Source organism: Nicotiana tabacum, chromosome 5 (assembly GCF_000715075.1).
Source record: "Nicotiana tabacum cultivar K326 chromosome 5, ASM71507v2, whole genome shotgun sequence".
Taxonomy (NCBI): Eukaryota; Viridiplantae; Streptophyta; class Magnoliopsida; order Solanales; family Solanaceae; genus Nicotiana; species Nicotiana tabacum.
Window position 1 is genome coordinate 66,359,105 of NC_134084.1, and position 19,002 is coordinate 66,378,106.

At 39.2% G+C, this 19,002-nt stretch overlaps 1 long non-coding RNA gene across 1 annotated transcript; it reads right to left on the reverse strand.

Moving 5' to 3' along the window:
* Nucleotides 1-8,358: 8,358 nt before the first annotated feature.
* Nucleotides 8,359-18,778, reverse strand: LOC107763199 (uncharacterized). The gene is made up of 4 exons (XR_012709557.1): nucleotides 18,136-18,778; nucleotides 9,969-11,516; nucleotides 9,703-9,796; nucleotides 8,359-9,160 (listed from the first exon to the last, which is right to left on the reverse strand). It is a non-coding gene; the product is annotated as an uncharacterized LOC107763199 (long non-coding RNA).
* Nucleotides 18,779-19,002: the final 224 nt, after the last annotated feature.

Genomic DNA, 19,002 nt, shown 5'->3' on the forward strand with positions numbered 1-19,002 from the left:
ACCCGCCGGCGGCGCCACCTCCAAACACCACCAAAATTACACCCCATGACCACCAAGCCCCCCTCTTCCCAAATCCTTACTCCTTTCCCCTCGAATATGGCTGAAACTCTTCGAATTTTGAATCTAGTGTTCGAGCCCTGGAAATCAAAGCTGAATTCATTCATGCAAGGTTGATGCTCTATGTTTCTCATGAGTTTTAGGGCCCACTTTATCACGAAATAGAGTCACTTGCTCGTTCTTGACAAAGGACAAGCGATTGACATTATTTGGAGATTTAAATCGGAAGATCAGTCCTGAGGTCGAGCCTGAATCGGTGGGTTCTTTACTTTCTTTTGTTTATTCTTTTGTTTTCTTAGCTTCCTTTCTTCTTCTCTTCTTCTCTCTCTTTCCGGTTACACAAATTAAAATTTGGACAAGTTTGTTAGCTAAGATTGATTATTGTTTGTTTGGTTCCGTTTTAATCTTTCTTTTCCAAGTTTTGTTCCATAATTTTTCTTGCTTGGTCTGTTTAATTCGTTTGTCAACAGCTTAATTAATTTCTGAGTTCACTTTTTGTGTTCGGCCATTTAGTTCAAATTTAGCCCTTTAGTTTAGGTTTTAAATTTGGTGAAATTGTTCAGTCACTTCCTTACTGCAGGCCATAATTTGCTCATCTTGGTTTGATTCATTTTGCTGTTTGGGCTCTGAATTCGTTTCAGAATACGTTCCAAGCAATTCAAATAGATTTTTGAGCCCAGGCCTGGTTTAACCATTGGGTCATTTGACCCATGACCCATTTGGTTCCCAAAGTAAAAACAGAGGGTCTAGGGGTTAGTATAGGAAATTTAGGTGGGGGAATCTCTTGTAACTGAATAGGGAAGCTTCTAGGAAGCTGGGAAGGGGGACTGATTTGAACTTCTGAAACTTAAATAAAGGACTCTTAAGAAAAAACAAATTCAAAAGGGGGAAAAGTGCAAGCTGAGGTTGCCCTACTTTCTTGCCTATAAAGGCATCATTTCTTGTCTTTCAAGGCAGACCCAAGAGAGCTAAGAGACAGAAGAGAGATTCAGAGATCAAAAATCCAAAAAAAATACAAAAGGGTTGTCGAAAGTTTTGATTCAAGCTAGTTGGAGGTTACTCTTCCATTGGGTTTTCCGGTTTAATTTCAACACTGGGTCGTGTGAATCTGAGGCTATTTTTTCTGCTACTGATGTTGCTGAGCTACTGATACTCATTTCTTCTTTGTTTCTTCTCTTTTCCCAAGTACATTTCGATCTTTATGGGTGTCATCTGATGTGAAACTTGAAGTATGAGTTGAGAATGAGATGGATATGATGTAGTTGATGGACTTTACCTCTTCTTCTTTCAGTTTTATAATCACCATGTAGCTTTAAATGTTCTGATTAGTGTATTTGTCAAATAATGGCTTGTAATTGAGAACTAGACCATGCTAGTTTTTTTTAGTATTTCTGTAATTAGTGTTGGATTTCCCTCTGTGGTTCATCTGTTTCTTCTTTGAGTATCGCCTATATTAGTGCAATAAGTTAATCTAAGTTTGTCAAATGACTTTTAGCTGAGTTCTGTATGCAGAATGTGGGAATGAACATGATATTCTCTAGTTGCTTTATAAGTTAGTTTTCAATTTAGGATCATTTGGAATAAAGGTTCAAAGTATGAAGAATGAGCTGAAAAGAAACGCTTGCTAATGCGTGTCTGTTGAGTTTTGGTCGAACCAGCTTAGTCTGTGAGTGCGTAACCATGTGATGATTTCTGAAAATATTCAACCAAATGATTGCCTTACTGTATCGTATTGAATACTCCCAGTAGTTTATGATTTGCAAATGTGAAATCCCCCTTTTCTCTTTTGTTTGCGCTCTCATTTCTATGCCCATCTCAGTTTTGTTTGCTTCATTGGTTAATACTTTCCTCCTCGTTGTATTTAGTTAACTGACAATCTTATCTTGTGGACCACATTCCAAATCTATCGGTTTTGCTATTACATGGGTTCGATTCGCGACCCAAGTGACACTTGACTTGAGTGTACTTCAAAGGGAGCTTCTTGTTTGGGCTCACCAAGTCACTGGGCCTCACGTTAGGCCAAGCCCAAGTTCTGAAACAAAATGAAGTAATTTTCACTTAGTCTTAGTCCTTTAGATTCACAATTTAAATTCAGCTGTGTTTTAACAAGTAGCTATAATTCCCTTAAATCTTATTTAGTTAGTTTAATTAGTGGAAGCGTGCCATTCGAAATCAAATAGTTTATGACCCTCTAAGTATAGTTGAAATTCCCTTGTAAAATCGGAAGTCGAGGTGTGCGAACAAATGACAATTTCATGGCCTTCGTTTTGACCCCTAGAATTCGAGGTGCGCCATTTAGCAAATTTCCATGGCCCTCGCAAAGTTGCAAACGCGTAGTCGTTTTAGGCGCGTTATTATAATAATTTACTTTCCTAAACCCGGGTGCGCATTTATGTGACCCAAATCCAAATCTCAACAATGTTATATGAAATGTGTTGTGAACTATGGGTGCATTTATGTGACGTAGTTCGAGACATATTTTAAATGACGTTGCAACCTTCCTAAAAATGAATAACAGTGGCTATAAAGTTAAAATCGAACTATAGGCTAAAACATGCACTAAAATTAAATGATAGGCCAAATGTAACAGTTGAGTGACCGTGCTAGAACCACAGAACTCGAGAATGCCTAACACCTTCTCCCAGGTTAACAGAATTCCTTACCTGGATTTTTGTGTTCGCGGAGTGTAATACAAAGTCAATCTTTCCTCGATTTGGGATTTAAAACCGGTGACTTGGGACATCATAAATTATCCCAAGTGACGACTCTGAATTTTTAATAAATTAATCCCGTTTCGATTGTCACTTTAAGTTGGAAAAAACTCTCTTATATACTCCCGTCCGGGGGTGTAAGTAAAAATGAGGTGTGACACTCGTGTAATCAAATCATCAAAATAACATCATGAACATCAAATTAAGTCTCGAGATCAATCAAATTTTCTCCTAAACTTCTTTAAACCTAAATTTTGCAATTTAAGTCTGAATCACGTCATATGACATCTATTTTTCACCAAATTCCACATAAATGTCATAAATCATATATAAGACATGTACCGGGCGCTGGAACCAAAATACAAGCCCGATACCATCATGTGCTAATCAAATTTCATTTCAAATTTCTTTAAACAATTCCAGAAAATAATTTCCTTTAAAAAAATTCATTTCTCAGGCTTGGGACCTCGGAATTCGATTCCGGGCATACGCCCAAGTCCCATATTTTCATACGAACGCTCCGGGACTGTCAAATCACGAATCCGAGTTCATTTACCCAAAACATTGATCAGAGTCAAATTAACTCATTTTATAATCAAAACTTATCATTTTTCACAGATTATCATATTTAAACTTTTCGGCTACGCGCCCGGACTGTACACGCAAATCGAGGTGGCTCTAAATGAGGTTTTCAATGACTTAGAACATGGAAATTTCATTTTAAAACAAATGATGACCCAAAGGTCATCACAAAAATATAGACACCCCTAGTATTTCTATGAACAGAGTAATTTATGGAAACTATGTGTTTGCTCGTTTCTTCTGTATAATTCGGACCATGTCAAAAGAAAGAAGGAATGGCCTTAACATACCTGTAGTAGGAAAAACTCCGCATAATATTCCATTGGAAACCTTCGTGGATTTAACTTAGGGCCAAAAAATCAGATTAAGCTTCTGTGCTTTGTAGTTGAGGAACGAAATCTTGCTTTGATTTGTTGAAGTTTGGACAAAATGGTTCCTGTTCACGTTCTTGGTTTCAAACCAAGACCAGATTGAAGCTAAAGACACGAAGTGAAATGAAGTCAAAGACACAAAGTGAAGCTTGTTTTGAAATGAAATTTGCTTCTGCTTCAACACTTCTTTTGAGCTAAGGTTAATACTTTAACCACATGATCCATGTTCTGATCCTAAATGAAATAACATTCCTACTAAAGTTACATTGTACCTTAGGTGACCACATGGATTTAATGACTTATGAGTCCTGTTTAGCCATTGTGGCTTTATGCCACGTGAGAGGGTGGGTGAAGATTATTAATCTTTACCCACTTATTAGTTAACTGGGTAATGTCCCATTACCCGGTAATTATTCAATTACCCGCATAATTTAAAAATTACCACAAATTACTTAAAATTCTATTTATTTTTAAAATACTTCATATATACTTTATATATTATACTGCCGTGGTCATATGGTACCTTGCATGGTACTAGTTTATAATTATCGGGTATTATCACTCGACCCGTATTTTACTCCAAATTGGCCACTTTCAACGAAACTCGTTTTCTTTAATCTGTGTACCCCTTTATCCTTCATAACACTTATTTATTGCTTGTAATAAGTGGCGTAAGTACGTTAACGTCACGATGATATCATCCCCGAGTCTAAGTCAGTTAACTAAAAATGAAATTTTAACGTACGAAAACGTGAGATGTAATATCTTTCCTCTTTAGAAACATTCGTCCTCGAATGTTTAACTCTCCAGGATTTATATAACCTTGGTAGAGTCGCCTTTGTAACAATGCTACTACCAACTCCTCTTATAGAAACCCAGTAATTTAACGCCACATAGGACCACAATCATTAATAACAACGATGGCCTCACACGACCAATAACATTAGCTAGCACAAGAATTCGTACACGCACCTTGAGGTTATGACGTCTCAGTCGAACCCTTTTTTGGAGGAGCAAATAAGTAGGGATATCTAGACTTCATGTCTTGCTCGGCCTCCCAAGTCATTTCTTCCACATTGTTGTTCCTCCAATGTACTTTCACAAAGGTTACCTCCTTATTCCGTAGCTTACAGATTTGTCGATCTAGAATGGCAACCGGAATTTCCTCGTATGACAAGTCCTCTGTAATCTGTACATCATTCGTGGGCACCACTCAGGTAGGATCGCCAATGCACTTACGTCACATAGATATGTGAAAAACCAGATGAATAGACTCCAATTTCGAGAGAAATACTAACTCATAAGCTACTTGGTGCACTCTCCGAATGATCCTATAAGGCCCAATATACTGTGGGCTAAGCTTTCCTTAGGTGACACCTTTAAGAATACACCGTCATTAACCCCAAACTCTAAATCCCGACGCTGCACATCAGAATATGACTTCTAACGACTCTGAGTTGTCAATAGTCAATCCCAAATCAAATTTACCTTTTCTATGACTTGCTGAACTAGGTCTGGCCCATGTAATCCAGATTCTCCAACATCAAACCACCCTAGAGGCGACCTACACTTCCGTCCGTATAAAGCTTCGTATGAAGCCATCTGAATACTGGAATGGTAGCTATTATTATATGCGAACTCAACAAGCAGCAGATGATCATCCCAGTTACCTTTGAAGTCCATTACACAAGCTCGTAACGTATCCTCCAGTGACTGAATAGTATGCTCAGCCTATCCGTTTGTCTAGGGATGAAATGTTGTATTAAGACTTACTTAAGTCCTCAATCCTTTTTGGAATGACCTCCAAAAGTTAGCTGTAAATTGAGCTCCTCTATCTGAGATAATAGATACAGGGACACCATGCAGTCGTACTATCTCATTGATATAAAGCCTTGCATAATCCTCTGGGAATATGTAGTTCTAACGGGAAAAAAATGGGCTGACTTTGTAAGCCTATCAACAATCACCCATAACGAATCGAACTTGCGCTAGGTATGAGGTAAGCCTACGATGAAGTCCATATTGATTACTTCCCATTTCCAAGTCGAAATCCCCACAGCTTGCAATAACCCACCGGGTTTCTGATGCTCAATTTTAACTTGCTGATAGTTAGGACACTGAGCAACAAACTTTGCTATATCCTTTTTCATTTCGTCCCACCAATACACTTCCCTGATATCATGATACATCTTTGTTGCTCCTAGATGGATAGATGAATGAGAATAGTGAGTTTCTCCCATAACTTGTCGGCGCAGCCCTAAAACATTAGGCACACTTAATCGTCCTCGATATCTGAGGACCCCATCTTCTGTAATTTCAAACGGTGTCTTCTCCTTCTGAAGCGTGGTATCCCTTTAATGAACTAACACAGAATCCTCGTACTGGAATTCCTTTACTTTAGTTACTAAAGAGGATGTTGTCGTATCCTGAAGAGTATTTCCAATGACACCTGAGTCCAGTAACTGAACTCCAAGACTAGCTAGCTGATGAACCTTATGGGCTATTCCCCTTTTTTGGCTGTAAATATGACAGGCTACCCATAGATCTACGGCTAAGGGCGTCGGCTACTACGTTCACTTTCCCCGGATGGAATAAAATATCAATGTCATAATCTTTAAGTAGCTACAACCATCTCCTTTGACGTAAATTCAATTCTTTTCTTCTTTTTTTTGAAGATATACTGGAGGCTTTTATGATCCGCATAGATACTAACATGAATGCCATAAAAGTAGTGCCTCCACGTCTTTAGTGTATGAATCACCAAGGCTAAATCTAAATCGTAGGTCGGGTAGTTCTTCTCGTGCTTACTTAGTTGTCCAGAAGCATAAGATACAACCTTACTAAGCTGCATCAGCACACGGTCTAATCCCACGCTTGAAGCGTCACAATAGATAACATAACCATCGGTCCTTTCTGGGAGCGGTAGAACTGGTGCTGAAGTTAATCTATCCTTCAATGCCTGGAAACTCCGTTCGCAAGGATTGGTCCATTGAAACTTAGTTCCCTTCTGAGTTAACTTACATGGGTATCCTATTTTTTTTTACAATTCAGGAAATTCCCCTTTTCGGAGGCCAAAACTTCATCCCTTATCCATCACAATTACGCCCTTATCCCACTATTAGGGTAGTATTTCATCTATTCTAAATGTTACTAGTCTTAGACTCCTTTAAATTCTTTCAGGCTATACTGAGCCTTCTGTAACTTAGAGAAATCATCAGCTTTCTTATGAACTTATTCCCAAATGACTTATCCATTCTCGTTACCTTTTTCACTCATCTTTTCTTATCTTTCCTCTTGTCTTCCTAAAACCTTGTCGCTTTATCATACTTTAGCTTGTGACCTACACATATCTATTTATACTTATTCTCAACCTTTCTTCAACCTGCTTGCACCATAGATTTCCTTATGTTATTCTAGAACATCAAGGAAGACACCACATACCACTTTGGTCAAATGTGCTTAGACGAGAAGAAAATTTCGTTACAAGAGTCTTGTAATAACCTGCCAAATGGAGAATCTACAAACCTTCATCGGTGTTGTGGGTCTAGGCAAAGTCTTCACTACCTCAGTCTCTTGTGTATCCACTCGGATGTCTTTACTCGAAATAATATGCCTAAGGAAAGCTACAGAGTTCAACCAGAATTCATATTTAGAAAATTTTGCATACAACTTTCCTTCTTGTAGAACTCTAAGAACAGTACGTAGATGATCTGTATGCTCATCCTCTGAACGAGAATATACCAATATATCCTCGATAAATACAATTACGAACAGATCTAAGAAAGGCCTGAACACACGGTTCATCAAATGCATGAATACTGCTGGGGCATTGGTCAGACCGAACGACATAATCCGAAACTCAAAGTGCCCATATCTAGTTCTGAATGTTGTCTTCGGAATATCTTTATCCTTAACCCTTACCTGATGGTACCCGAATCTCAGGTCTATCTTTGAAAAACACTTGGCACCTTATAACAGATCAAATAGATCATCAATTCTCGGGAGCGAGTATTTATTCTTGATTATCACCTTATTCAGTTGCCTATAATCAATACACATTCATAAGGAACCATCTTTATTTCTCACAAACAACACAGGTGCTCCCCATGGTGACGTACTAGGTCTTATAAAACCTTTTTCAAACAAGTCCCTTAGTTGTTCCTTTAACTCTTTCAGCTCTGTGGGGGCCATTCTATAGGGGGAATAGATATTGGATGAGTACCTGGTAGTAGGTCAATGACAAACTCAATTTCTTGCTCTGGCGGAAGACCTGGAAGTTCATTGGGAAAAACATCGGGAAACTCATTAACCACTGGGATGGACTAAATGGTTGGTGACCCTACTTCCATATCTAGAACCCGAACTAAGTGATAAATTCAGCCCTTATTGATCATCTTCCTTGCCTTGAGATAGGAGATAAATTTACCTCTGGGTGATGTCGTATTACCTTCCCATTCTAAAACCGGCTCTCCTGGGGACTGAAATTAAACCATCCTTGACCTACACTTGATGTTAGCATAACAAAAAGCCAACCAATCCCTACCTATTATAATATTAAGTTCTACCCAACCGAACACCACATACCTTATCCTTGTTTATTATCAAATCTATCACAGGCCATTATGGCGACATCCATATATATAAGTAACAATATTAAGACTTAACTCGCATAACTAATTTAGAAAAAGTTTTATATACATAGGGGTCGACTAGGCCGTAGACATATCATACCCAAAACTATATACAAGATATTGTCTGTAAAACCTCTAAGTAGGAATAACCATAATATATATACAAGCCGGGACGGGGCTCCCTACATCCTCATAAAACAACCAAACACATTTAGAACCCTAACTTGGTAATATTCCAAGAAGAGGTGGAACTCACCAACCAAAAACTGACACTTGAAGGAAGTCTATAGTAGAGGGTACTTGCCTTGTCCTATATAAGAACTTCGATCGGACACACTTCGAAACGGAATCTTCATGTCCCTATCAGTTACCTTCCTCCTCTTGGCCCGACTACTATTTTCTTCTTCTGCGTATCCCATAACATACCACGGCGAACCTTGATTGATGGACTCCCAAGACTGTGGACTATCCGGAACCTCAGAAGAGCTGGTGTCCTCAAATACCTTGACATAGTTTTGAGCCTGAGAGAATTTCGGTTGTGCCAATCCATACACTACTCCCCTCATACCCTGATCAACAGGCTGTAAATCTAAGGGCCTTGGTGAGGTTGGAACTCCTCTCACCCTATCTACTACCGAAGTGGTCGAAAAAACTCGAATGGATGACTCATATGGATCCTCGGATGGATCCTCCTCAACAGAACCCATGATCTCCGATGGGTCTGAATCCATGGTATAACTTATCTCTCTTTCTAACACCTTCCTAGACTTCTGACCTGTGCTAGCGGCTGTAGTCTTCGGAGGCATCGCTGAAAACATAACACGTCGTTAGGAACATTAATGCTTATATTGCACAATCTAAGATAAGAAGAGAGGATAACATCCTATATGTCATGTAGCCTCCAGTCTATAAGTGTGGTGCACAACACACCCATAAACAAGACTCTACTAGACACGGTCTGGAGACAACCCTAATACCGAACTACTCTGATGCCACTTTCATCACGACCCAAACCTATGGTCGCGACGGGTGTCTGAGTCCTACCTATCAAACACCCATAAGCATGCATTTAAGATATGAACTTGTATAACATCTGTTGAACTACGAAGATAACATACATGAAGGAAACCTGCCAACAAGGCATATGTACTTATACATGCAAAATACAGTGGGCGAGTCGGCAAGGCTGCTATAGACAACTCCATATCCAATAACTGAAAGCTGACAAGGTCACATACAACCAAACTAGACATACTATCCACATACCTCTAACAAAAACATAACTGTACAAAAACATGACTGAGCCATCATACCCATATACATATATATATATATATAAATGTATCGTACCAAAATCAAAAGCAGCTCCGGATCAAATGGAGCACGACAACTCTCGTTGATCATGGATCCTAAGAAGGGGGACCATCAACTTGCCTACCTGTTCCTGTGCGCATGAAATGCAGGCCTCATGAAATAGGGCGTCAATACGAAAAATGTACTGAGTATGTAAGGCATGAAAATTAGTACGTAAAGGACATAGATGAAACATGGAATATAGAAACACATCTTTAAATTTGAATAACTTTGTAAATTCTGAAACATTTATAATGTCATGCCAAGCATAGGTATAGGTGTACATAATATCGTCAAGCCACTGAGGTCATCCCATCATATCGTCTCGACCACTATGGGCAACATCATCAACATATACCAGCTGATCAGGTGGTGGTGCATATATAACGCCGTAACATTTTTCCATATCCCATATACATATATTTACATATATACACATATATAACGCCATCTGGTCATGGGTCAATGCACATGTATAAATGAGTGAAATGCATGAAAAATACGTAATAATCTCAATATTCCTTCCGGATAAACTTTTTCAACTGCCTATTATTCTGAGACCCATGAACAGAAGATAATAATAATTCTCATGGCGAATCAAAAATATAGACACCCCTAGTATTTCTATGAACAGAGTAATTTATGGAAACTGTGTGTTTGCTCGTTTCTTCTGTATAATTCGGACCATGCCAAAAGAAAGAAGGGATGGCCTTAACATGCCTGGAGTAGGAAAAACTCCGTATAATATTCTGTTGGAAACCTTCGTAGATTGAACTTAGAACCTAAAAATCGGATTAAGCTTCTACGCTTTGTAATTGAGGAACGAAATCTTGCTTTGATTTGTTGAAGTTTGGACGAAATGGTTCATGTTCACGTTCTTGGTTTCAAACCAAGAATAGATTGAAGCTAAAGACACAAAATGAAATGAAGTCAAAGACACAAAGTGAAGCTTGTTTTGAAATGAAATTTGCTTCTGCTTCAACACTTCTTTTGAGCTAAGGTTAATACTCTAACCACATGATCCATGTTCTGATCCTAAATGAAATAAGATTCCTACTAAAGTTACATTATACCTTAGGTGGCCACATAGATTTAATGACTTATGAGTCATGTTTAGCCATTGTGTCTTTATGCCACGTGGGAGGGTGGGTGAAGATTATTAATCTTTACCCACTTATTAGTTAATTGTGTAATGTCCCCTTATCCGGTAATTCATCAATTACTCGCATAATTTAAAAATTACCACAAATTACTTAAAATTCTATTTATTTTTAAAATTCTTCATATGTACTTTATATATTATACTATCGTGGTCATATGGTACCTTGCATGATACTAGTTCATAATTATCGGGTATTATAGCTCGACCCGTATTTTACTCCAAATTGGCCACTTTCAACGAAACTTGTTTTCTTTAATTTGTGTACCCCTTTATCATTCATAACACTTATGTATCACTTGTTATAAATGGCGTAACTACGTTAACATCAAGATGATCTCATCCCCGAGTCTACGTCAGTTAATTGAAACGAATTTTAACGTACGAAAATGCGAGATGTAATACTTAGCCCCATGCAGAGAACAAATAAGAATAGGATACTTCTTATCTGGAGATGTATTCGTGTCTGGTAACCTGATCGTTAGGACTTTGGTATGTGTATGTTTGCGAATGCTTCTGTTATGTTCACCATGACTGCATCCAAAGAAAAATTTTAAGTTTTGTAAGGGGAGGTTGGTTCGTGCCTTCGTTTGCTGGCTTTGCTTCGCTCCGTTCTGGAGGCCTTGTTTGAGTTGCCCTGGGTAGCACCTAACTGTCACAAAAATAGAGTTTTCAAAAATATGCATTTATTGATAAAAATGAAGTTATTTTTCACAATGAAATATCAAGTAATTTTGGATGAACTAGTGATCGTAACACATTTCAGAGACATTGCAGCTCTTCTTATTTTAGAATTTTGAGGAGGATTTTCAAAATTCTGCCCCAGTTTGGTAAATGATCCTTCGGTCGTTTGCGAGTGACGAAACTTGTTGAACCTTCTTCGGAATTTTGAGAATCATTCTCAAAATTCTATCCCAGTTTCTTAACCAATTTCTGACTGTTTGGCATATGCTGGCATCGGCTAGACTTGCTTCGGAATTTTGAGGGTCCTCAAAATTCTGCCCCAATTTTTGGTGCTGGGGAAAATGTTAATTTTATTAAGAATGTTAATTTTATTAAGATATGACTGAACCCACAAGACTGCCTACGTATCCCATCTTAAACGAGAATCAGGTCAAGCGTAGTTCAATTACATCAGATGAAGAAATGTAAATAGTCTAAATATAGTATCTCTTAACTGAGTCTGAATTGATTGGTTTTGGCCAAATTTCTCCACCCATTTTTGCAAGTATGAGTGCTCCTCCAGTTTGCACCCGGTGACCAATGTAAGAACCTTGCCAGTTGGGAGTGAATTTCCCTTTGGCTTCATCTTGATGCGAGAAGATCTTCTTCAGTACCAACTGTCCTGGTGCGAATTGCCTTGGTTTGACTCTTTTATTGAAAGCTTTGGACATTCTGTTCTGATAATTCTGACCGTGACATACTGCATTCATTCTCTTTTCCTCTATGAGGGCCAGTTGCTCATAGCGGCTCCTTATCCATTCTACATTGCTGAGTTCGACTTCCTGTATGATTCTTAAAGAAGGAATCTCTACCTCGGCTGGAATGACAACTTCGGTACCATAAACCAGTAAATAGGGATTTTCCCAAGTTGATGTGCGGACCGTAGTGCGGTATCCCAATAGGGCAAAGGGTAACTTCTCGTGCCATTATTTGTGATTTTCTACCATCTTCCTTAGTATCTTCTTGATGTTTTTGTTGGCAGCTTCCATAACTCCATTCATTTGAGGCATGTATGTTATAGAGTTTTTATGCTTGATTTTAAAGGTTTCGCACATGGATTTCATCAGGTCACTGTTGACATTGGTGGCATTATCAGTGATAATGGACTCGAGAACTCCAAATTGGAAAACAATACAATCCTTGACAAAGTCCGCGACAACTTTCTTGGTTACAGCTTTGTAAGATACGGCCACTACCCATTTTGTGAAATAGTCGATGGCCATTAAAATGAACCGGTTCCCGTTTGAAGTGGTGGGCTCGATCGAACCAATGACATCCATTCCCCAGGCGACAAAAGGTTGTACGTACCGAATGCAATGGTCATCCAAAAGTATCCAGCTCTGAGTATTTTCTTGGCTAGGACAAAATCATTTATATATGGTCCACAAGTTCCGGCATGTATCTCCTCGAGCAATCTGGAAGCTTCCTTTGCGTCAACACACCTTAAGAACCCCAGATCAGGAGTTCTTCCATACAAGGTCCCTCCGTTTTGGAAGAAGTGATTGGATAGCCTCCGCAAAGTGCATTTTTGAATATGGTTTGCTTGCTCTAGATATTCTCCTCTTGCCAAATATTCTTTGATATCGTGGAACCAAGGTTTTCCATCCGTTTCTTCTTCAAGATGAGCACAGTAAACTGGCCGGTTGTGGATTCCCACCGTGATGGGATCGATGAAATTCTTGTCTAGATGTTGTATCATTGATGACAAAGTAGCCAGTGCGTCTACAAACTCATTTTATATTCTAGGTACATGTTTGAATTATATATTTATGAATCTTTTCATCAATTCCTGCACATGATACAAGTATGGTAGTATCTTGGTGTTCTTCCTAGCCCACTCTCCTTGAACTTGATGTACCAGAATATCTGAATCTCCAATCACCAGTAACTCCTATATATTCATATTGATGGCCAGATTGAACCCCATGATGCAAGCCTCATATTCCGCCATGTTGTTGGTTCATGGAAACCTAAGCTTCGCAGATACAGGGTAGTGTTGACCTGTTTCTGATACCAAAACCGCTCCAACGCCCACTCCTTTGAAGTTTGCAGCTCCATTGAAGAACATCCTCCAACCGTCGTAAGATTTAGTAATGTCCTTTCCTACGAATGATACTTCTTCATCGTGAAAATACATTTTCAAGGGTTTGTATTCTCCTCCCACAGGATTTTCAGCAAGATGGTCTGCTAATGCTTGTCCTTTGACCGCCTTCTGAGTTACATAGACGATGTCGAACTCACTTAACAGTATCTGCCACTTGGCTAATTTTTCAGTCGACATGTGCTTCTGAAAGATGTACTTCAAAGGGTCCATACTGGATATGAGGTATATGGTATAGGCACAGAAGTAATTCCTCAATTTCTGAGTTGTCTAGGTCAAAGCACAACAAGTGCGCTCCAACAGAGAGTATCATGCTTCATAGGGTGTGAACTTCTGACTCAAGTAGTATATGGATTGCTCCTTTCTCCCTATCTCGCCATGTTGTCCTAAAACACATCCGAAAGCTCCATATAACACACATAGATAGAGTAGCAAAGGTCTCCCAGGTTCTGGAGGGACTAGGACTGGCTGTGTAGATAGGTATTCCTTGATTTTTTCAAAAGCCTACTGACAATCTTCGGTCCAACTTATTTCAGCATCTTTCCTCAATATTTTGAAGATGGGTTCACATATAAGTATGGACTGTGCTATGAAACGACAGATATAGTTGAGACATCCTAGGAAGCCCATCACGTTCTTTTTGCTCTTTGGTAGTGGTAACTCCTAGATAGCCTTAACTTTGGACGGGTCTAACTCGGTTCCTCGGCGGCTGACAATGAATCCCAGCAACTTTCCTGCGGGAACCCTGAATGTACATTTTGCGGGGTTTAGTTTTAAGTTGTCCTCCTTAACCTGTCAACGAACTTTCTCAAGTCTGCTATGTGATATGCGTCCATCTTGGATTTGATGATTACGTCGTCAACATACATCTCTATTTCCATGTGTATCATATCATGGAGGATGGTTGTCATGGCTCTCATGTAAGTTGCCCCAGCATTCTTTAGACCGAGTGGAATCATCTTGTAGAAGTATACTCCCCATGGTGTGATGAAAGCTATTTTCTCTACGTCTTCTTCATCCATCCATATATGGTGATAACCAGCAAAGCAATCTACAAAGGATTGAAGTTCATGCTTGGTGCAAGTGTCGATCAGGATATGTATGTTTGGAAGTGGAAAGTCGTCCTTTGGACTTGCTCTGTTTAAATCTCGATAGTCGACACATACTCTGACTTTCCCATCTTTCTTTGGAACTGGTACAATATTGGCTAACCAGGTTGGGTACTCAACTACTCTAAGTACTTTGGCCTTGATCTGCTTAATGACCTCCTCCTTGATTTTCATGCTCATGTTTGGTTTGAATTTTCTGAGTTTCTGCTTTACTGGCAGACACATTGGATTGGTAGGCAACTTGTGAGCCACTATGGTTGTGCTCAGACCAGTCATGTCATCATATGACCATGCAAAGATATCCTCATATTCCTTCAAAAAATGAACATACTCCTCTTTCCCTGGTAGTGATAAGTGAATGCTTACGCGAGTTTCCTTGACGGTTTCGACGTCTCCTAAATTTACTGCTTCGGTTTTGTCCAGGTTAGACTTAAGCTTATTCTCAAAGTTCTCGACCTCTTGGACAATTTCCTCAGGTATTTCATCTTCTTCCTTCGAGTCACTATCCTTATGCTGTGTTGTCTCATTACATGTCACCATCATCGGTTCATCAGGAAAAGTAATAATAATGCTGTAGAAAGAAAAATGTGAAAGATAATAATGAATAATAAATAGCAATGCATTAATTAAATTTGAAAATATCCAAAATAAGTACGGCTCGACGAATCGAGCAATTATTTTGAAACAAAACAAAATTATTGAAAACATCTAAAATACCTAGCATGGCTATGGAAATAATTTAGGCTAAGTGCCAAGCTACCCAGGGACTCGGTGGGCTCGGGATGGTGACAGCCTAGTTCCTGAGAATAGCTCATTTCTCCACAGTCTGAATGGTGACGCCTTCTTCCTTCTCCTCCTCAATTATCGCACCGTAATACATATCCTCGTTCTCTAGGAACAGATTCCTCAACCCAGCTAAAGCTTTTTCTTCTGTAGTTCCCCATATTTTATCAGCCTGGTGAAAAGTCTGACCCAGATGTGGCATTGGTTGCTCGAGAAGGTAATAAGGTCCTTGCCATGGAGGTAACCAATCATCATACTCTTGCCATGTATACTAGTATCTGAGCCCGAAGGTTGTACCATGACATTTTAGCTGTGTTGGTTTGATAATGCCCTAGAGATTCTTCCTAAGCCCTTTGCCTGGTTCATACCCAGACCATGTCAGTATGCTTTATATTTTGTTACGCCACTATTTGTCTTTCTCAACTGCATTGACTTGTTCGATATGGTGATAAGTTTCTCCTCCTAGCCTTCTTCTATTCCCGATAACCGGGATGGTTTGACGGGTGTAAATAGGGTTACTTTCATCTCCGTGAATGATCCTTCCTAATAATTCCATTCAAACTTCACGGCCTGGAGGAGTGTGGAAGCCATAGCCCCAGCGGCATGTATCCAAGGTCGACCCAACAGAAGAGTGTATGTAGCTGATATGTCAAGCACTTGGAATTCAACATCAAACTAAGTTGGCCTCATTTGCAGGCAAAGATTAATCTCCCCAATTTTAGCCCTTTGAGACCCATCAAAGGCTTTCACGTTCATACTTCCTGCCCGTATTTCATGGAAACCTTTGCCCAATCTTTTCAGAGTGTTCAACGAATAAATATTGAGGCTTGAACCTCCATCGATCAGGACTTTAGCAATGAATTTGTCTTCAAATTGTACCGTGATATGCAGTGCCCGGTTATGATTCAACCTTTCAGGCAGTAATTCATCCTCGTGGAAGGTGATCTTATGGCTTTCCAGCACTTGCCCCACCATGTTGGCCATTTCTCCGCAGGTGATATTGTTGGGAACATAAGCATCATTTAACACCTTCATCAAAGCATTCTTGTGTGCCTCTGAATTTTGCAAGAGTGATAGGATGGATATCTGAGTAGGGGTTTTGTTCAAATGATCAATGACGGAGTATTCTCTCGCTTGTTCTTTCCTCCAAAGATCATCCGATCCCATTTCAATGATAGGTTGCTTAGTAGCAGCCTCTTTGCTTGATCCTCCCAAGTGTTCCGGTGTATAGATCCTTCCCATTCTGATCATTCCTTGTGTGGCATCAGATTCTTCCATCTTTGCCTTTCCCTTTCGCCAAACTTCGACAACGTAATCCCAAGGTATGGCTTTGGAATTAATAGGAGGTGTGGTTGATGTCACACCTTCTTTTTACCTACACCCCCGGAAGGGAGTATAAGGGAGTTTTTTCCAACTTAAAGTGACAATCGAAACGGGATTATTTTATTAAAAATTCAGAGTCTCCACTTGGGATAATTTATGTTGTCCCAAGTCACTGGTTTAAAATCCCAAATTGAGGAAAGATTGACTTTGTATTACAGTCCGCGAACCAAAAATCCGAGTAAGGAATTCTGTTAACCCGGGAGAAGGTGTTAGGCATTCCCGAGTTTCGTGGTTCTAGCACGGTCGCTCAACTGTTATATTCAGCTTAATTATCTGATTTTAATACATGTTTTAACCTATGGTGCAATTTTAACTTTCAAACCGCTTTTATTTAATTTTTAAAGAAGACTAAACGTCGTTTAAAACACGTCTTTGGATCGCGCAACATGAAATGCACCCGCAATCCTAAACATATTTTATTCAACATTTTAAGATTTAATTTGGGTCACATGAAATGCACACCCGAGTTTAGGAAGGTAATATTATTAAAATACGCGCCCAAAGCAACTAACGCATTTGCAGCTATGCGAGGGCCGTGGAGATTCAACTAAATGGAACGCCTCGAATTGTAAGGATAAACAAGATTAATTAAATGAGGGTCATACATACTTCTAGCGATTAAAGTGATAAAACAAAGTAGAACTAAATAAAACATGTTGAACCGAGTTTTACTTTTAATTAATATTCAACAACCCATGACTCCTTATTATTATGTTTCAAGATCGGATCGCCCATGGCCAAACAACCATTTAAGATACATAACGATCAACCAAGATCAATCATTCAACATGTAAAAGCATTTAAAATAAGCTATGAGCTACACTAAAAATGGTACGACAAAATGAGTGGTCTTAAACATGAGAACAATCTTTGAACTTTGATTAACACCATCCATGGTAAAAATCTGATTCCAATTTAAATATCATTGGCCACCACCCACTTAAACAATTGGCAATACCCTATACCCTTTTTAACAAAAACTAAAGTTTCATTCCATTCCAGCATAGGATCCATGGTCTAATATTTCAGCGAGAATGCAAAACCAGATGATTAAAACCAACAAAAAACTATGATGAACTATAAATTTCGGTTAAGTCACAACTAGAAAATATCACGATAATCATGATAAAAATTATCAACATATGAGAAATAATAAAGATATCAGAATGGACCTTTATAACTGCAATGTGTTTTTGAAACAACGGGTAGAAAAATAAAACTCCAAGCCAAAGCTGTGATTGATGAGCTCAATAGTCCGGACCTCGACGACCTTGAGCGGAAACTCGAACTCTAACCTCGAGTAGCAGCAGGGCTCGAATCAGAATCGACGTCGAACAATCTCGATCGGCGACGAGCTCGAAAACAGACAAAAGGGGTTCAAGGGGTCTTCAGCTGGATTTTATGGTGAGGAAGATGACTGGAGTTCAGCCGGATCTAGGTGGTCGTTGATGGCTGTAGTTTTGTTTCATCGAAGAAGAAGAAACAGCCATGGGGAGTTCTATCATTTTGGCTGAGGAAGGAGATCAAATTCGCTGAGGGAGGGTCTTGTATGAAAATCAGCGCCTAGCTTAGGTCCTCGTGAAGAAGACGAAGACGAGGGGGTGGGGTCGACGGCGAGTCTTCTCCGGCAAGCTTAAAGTGGCCTGTTGCGATAATCGGTCTTGAAGAAGAAGCAGATGAGCAGTGGCTCTCTTCTCTCTCGTTCAAGAAGAAGAAGCTCGATGGGGGAGGGATCTATATTTTTTGGTTCTTAATCCTCCTGCTATGCGCAGTTTTTTGCCCCTTTTCTTTTTGGTAGATCTGATCTCCTCCTCTCCTTTTAGGTGTTAGTACTATTATATAGTAGTAGGGATTAGGTTAGGGGTATGGGCCTAGGAGTTATGCGCCAGGAAATTGGGCCAAAGACTGAAAAAATGGACTACAAGATTCATAACGACGGGATAAACCAACCCAAAACTAATTCCTCCTTCTAAAATTATATACAATTATAATATAAAACTAATTTTGATTAATTAAACTAAACTATATTAAAAATGAAA